This window comes from Hippocampus comes, unplaced genomic scaffold (assembly GCF_001891065.2).
Source record: "Hippocampus comes isolate QL1 unplaced genomic scaffold, H_comes_QL1_v1.1 scaffold27, whole genome shotgun sequence".
In the NCBI taxonomy this organism is placed as follows: Eukaryota; Metazoa; Chordata; class Actinopteri; order Syngnathiformes; family Syngnathidae; genus Hippocampus; species Hippocampus comes.
The window spans coordinates 518,743-523,742 of NW_017805145.1; positions in this window are offsets into that span (position 1 = coordinate 518,743).

A 5,000-nucleotide genomic window follows, 5' to 3' on the forward strand; every position below is an offset into this window, starting at 1 on the left:
GGCTAGCGAGAAGGCCTTACGTCGAGACTGGCCATGCGCGTTCGGTGATTGGATTAGGGCCTTTTCTGTTTCCTGAGAATTGTATCCTGACTTGTTCAATAAAGATTTAAAAAAAAAAAGATTGGATTCGCGTCTGCTAGTGCTGTCACTCGCATTTTAACTCAAAATGGCCAAAGGAGAAGACATTGATCTGCTTGCAGAACTACTTTCCACACAATTTTCAAGACGGGCCTTCCACGAAAAGCTGGATATTGTGCAAAGAGGTCGCCCAACTCCTGCGCTAGTTAGCCTGTCCCAGCAAGGAAAAGGGTTTGTCCGTCATTTTCAGACGAGCAATTAGGAACGGTACCCGTGTCTCACAGCCTTTGAGAAACGCTGGAAATTGTACTGCTGGGAATGCCTCTTGCTTGCAACTGACTGGTGCGTTTAAAAACGTTTGGGGACACTCGCGTAGATCTGCAGCTCGGTGAACAGGCAAGCCGGGAGACGGAGCGCCACAATAAAAAAGTAAAAAAAAAAATAGGGAGATTAAAATTATACCAGAAACACGACCGGACAAAAATGGCTTTCAACATTAGCTTCCATGTCGATAGAAAAGGACTTGCTAATGGACCTGAAAAACTGTAAAACAGAGCCACTGAAGTGTTCCTGAGATAAGAAAGGAGGATCGACTTTATTTTCAAATAAGCAGACGCTGTGAGAACTACATTGGTGAGTCAATGAATTTTATTTTACATTTCTTCTTGTCATTTTATTTCGTTAGTATTAAATTCATGGTAACGAAATAAAATGACAAAGATACAAACATGTATCAAATAAATGATCTGTTTACTTTATTTTCAAAGAACAGTTTGTTTTGTTATTGTTTGGTTGGTGTCTTATATGAAACTGCGACATTGCGCAATTTATTGGACAGACTTGTTTAAGATCACACAGCGTAATTTGGGTGGCATTTTATTTCGTATGTTTAAATCATCTTTTTATTTTTGACTATCTGTAAATGTAGTTTCCTGCTCTTAATTGTGAATGCATACTTGATGGTTTTAAATGCTCCTGAAATTAAGTGCTGCTTGACGAGCCTATGCAGTATTGCGTTCATGTATGTGACGTCACTGAAGGCCTAAGGTTGAAATGCACGGCCCGCCACTGAAAACCAACAAGCAGAACTGCAGTACATAGTCTAATGCTGCTGTTCAACAAAAGTCCTGTCTGCAAATTCTTTTTGTTCAAAAAAAACGTGTTTTGTTGCGTGTTTGAAAGGGTACATTTCAGAAAGCTCAAACTTGGAGGGAAAACCATTTTCCTGGGACAATGACGTTTCACTGTTGTTGTTGTTGTTTTCTGAAATACCCACGTCAGTGTGGATTTAAATCGGGTTTTCCAGGAATGAGTTATTTTAGTCTGAGAAAGTGACAAAACAAAACGAGGTTCCAGACTCCCCCCCACCTACAGCCCTCCGCCCCTGAAACCAAAAAAACCTCAGCGCACTACGCTCATTTAATACTCTGTCTTACGAGCTTCATCAAACCACACACATGATTTCGGTTATGTTCGCACAACCGCATTCCCTTTCACATCACAATAGTAGTACACTACATAGGCGTCAGATTATTTATTTATTTTCCAACATGAGACCACTGTTTTGCAATGTCAAGACCTCCTTTGCTTTGGCGAGGCCCCGGTCCTGGCACTGGCGCTGGATGTGGTGCTGTGGTGCTGTCGCACAGTCAGGGGATCGTTAATAACGGCGTGAGAAATCATGTTTTTTTTACGTTGGGTTGCAGCTATTTCCTGTTAAAGTCGGGATTCGTGTGGTGTGTCAGTGAAGACCGGATAGAGGGCGGGGATTGTTACTCGAGTCTTTATTCCAATTTTGATCTGGAACTCATGGATGCATGTCCGTCCAGGCCAAAGAGTAAAAGGACCATCTGGACTGTTATCAAGGGAAAGTACAAACATCACCATCTCATGTCAGAGAGTGGAATTGATGCCCATGATATGGGTAACTTGCACTGTGAAGGTAGATATGGGTTTTGGTGCAATACAGTATGCTGCCATCCAAGCAATGCTTTTTATTTCCAGAGACATCCCTGTTTAAGGCGGCCCAGTGGTCCAGTGGTTAGCGCGTCGACCTCACAGTTCAATTCCACCTCCGGCCTCCCTGTGTGGAGTTTGCATGTTCTCTCCGGGCCTGCGTGGGTTTTCTCCAGGTACTCTGGTTTCCTCCCACATTCCAAAAACATGCATGGCAGATTCATGGAACACTAAATTGTCCCTAGGTGTGAGTGTGCGCGTGGATGGTGGTTTGTCTCTTTGTGCCCTGCAATTGGCTGGCAACCGGTTCAGGGTGTCCCCCGCTTACTGCCCGAAGACAGCTGGGATAGGCTCCAGCATTCCCCGCGACCCTTGTGAGGATAAGCGGAACAGAAAACGGATGGATGAATACCAAGCCGCATTTTTGCACTTGTTACAACACTGTGGTCTCGTAATAAAAGAGTATAAACACCAAACTGGCCTGCCAGCAGTGCAGACCTGTCTCCCATTGAAAATGTGTGCCGCATTGTGGAGCGCAAACTACAATAATGGAAACCCCGGAATGTTGTGCAATAGAAGTTATACAACAGCAACCTACAAATCTTCAACAATTGGTCTCCTCAGTTCCAAGACGCTTGTGTTGTTTAAAGGAAGGTGGATCTAACACAGTTGTAAATGTGACCCATCCATCCATTATCCGAACAGCCTATCCTCACGACAGTCGCGAGCGCTCTGGAGACTATCCCAGGTGTCTTCGGGCAGCAGGCAGGGTACACCCTGAACTGGTTGCCAGCCAATAGCAGGTAAATATGACCCTGTACCAGCTTTTTTGCAGTGTGCTGCAGTCATCAAATTCAAAATGAGGTTCACCACAAAATCAGTTTATGAGTAAATATTTGAAAAAAAATGTTGATCACTTTCACCACTAAATATCGTTGTAGTGTAATCAGTTGAATATCAGTTGAGAAGGATTGGCAAATCATTGTATTTTGTGTATTGACATTTTAATCAACGTCTCAAGGTCATTGGAATTGGGGTTTGTAAATCTTTATAAACGTAAGGCACTGCTTCTGAGAGCGTTTACACTCAAAGAAGAGATCTTGCTGGGCTTGACAAGCATGTGTGTGGTCCAGGAATGAACTCCATCCATCCATCCATTGCAAAAGAACAAAGACGCAATATAGAGGCCACCAAACTGGACCCCTTCAACTCCTCGGTTATGTCTAGAAATTCAGTTCAGGTTACGAACAGAATAGAGGACAAAGGGCAGCCTTGGCGGAGCGCAACACTCACTGGAAACTAATCTAATTTACTGCCAGTAATGCAGACCAAACCCTGGCACCAGTCGTACAGGCACCAAAATGTCCATTCTCATGGAGCATCTTCCTCAGGGCTTCCCGGGAGACAAGTATGACCGCTTTTTCCAAGTCCACAAAGCATATGTAGACTGGCTGGGCGAACGATAAATGGACCATATGGAGCCTATCTTATATAACCGTGAAAAAAGATTTTACATTTTAGATTAAACTCGTATGTGCTTCTGCAAACATGAAAGAGGAGTCAAGTATTTGGGGGAACCTTCCATTTTGTTTTTTTTTTCTAGCGTGCCTGAAAAGTGTCATGGCCCAGATCTGACAACCAGATGACGTACGAGTCTTTGATGAGCTGAGAAGTTACAAATGATAACTTCTCCAGGAAAAAGGACACACACGTTTTAAAACAAGCCACAATTTTTTTTTTAATCTGTCTTTTTCATCAGGTCGAGAGAGGCTGCACTTAAGAAGTCACAGAGGGCAATAAATGTGTCTCGTCCCTCACTCCCACATCCTCTGTGGTAACAGGCTTACTCCAACTCTTCCACGCAATGCACAAAAACACTCAGAGGATTGTCTTTCTTCACGCTCGAAGCTACTGCCTCCATAGTAACCTCCTTGAACTACCCCCTTGTTTAAACCCCAGTCATCCCATCGCAGTAACACATCGCATGGACCTGTGGTTTAATCAAAAGTTTATATTTGAATCCAGGGGATGTTCCATTCATGAGGAAGATTGGGTTTCAGTTCATTTGTGTGGGCTGGTGAGAGAGAGCACGCGAGTGTGTATGACACTGACACTGTAACTATAGGGCAAGGGTGTCAAACTCATTTTTGTCGCAGGCCACATTATAATTACCATTTCCCTTGGAGGGCCGTGATGACTGAAACTTCATCAAGAAATCAAGAATGTTTTTTTATTCTATTGTTGTTTAAGTAACTGCAATGAGGGGTTTGGTAACAAGAAGATACTTACACGATGTAACTGATTTAATACATATGAAAATTTGAAATTTTGGTGCAGATTTTAGCAGGCATCATGGAAGTTGTCAGCTTTGATTTGCTTTTGCGGGCCGCTTAAAATGATGTGACGGGCGACATCTGGCCCCGGGCCTTGAGTTTGACACTTGTGCTATAAGGGATAATATGCCGAGGGATTATATCAAGTGTCACCAATGTGGGCACCCAGTAGCCCTCAAGGACCTTATGAGCAGCCCGCAGACATGTTCTGAAACAAACGGCAAGGTCAATCAATCCCTTTGTTTTTGTTGAATACTGAAAACATTTGGATTTCAGATTAAAAGATGAATGTCACACAAAAGTTCAGAACTCCCATTTTTATTTCAGGGTATTAACATCTGGATGAGTTGTTTGAAGCCACCCACTTTTCAAATGGGCATAAGTATTGGAATGGGCATAATTAAATTGTGGCATAACTCTTACTTGCAAGAACTTCATCAAACCTACGACCATTGCTTTTACAAGACTGTCGCATTCTTCATTGGAAATACTATTTTTCCAGGCCTTTACTGCAGCCTCTTCCAGTTCTTGCTTGTTTCTGGGTGGAAGTGTGTGTGTGTGTGTGTGTGTGGGGGGGGGGTGTTCTCCCTTCAGTGTCCACTTCAGAAAATGTAATGCTTGCTCTATTGGGTA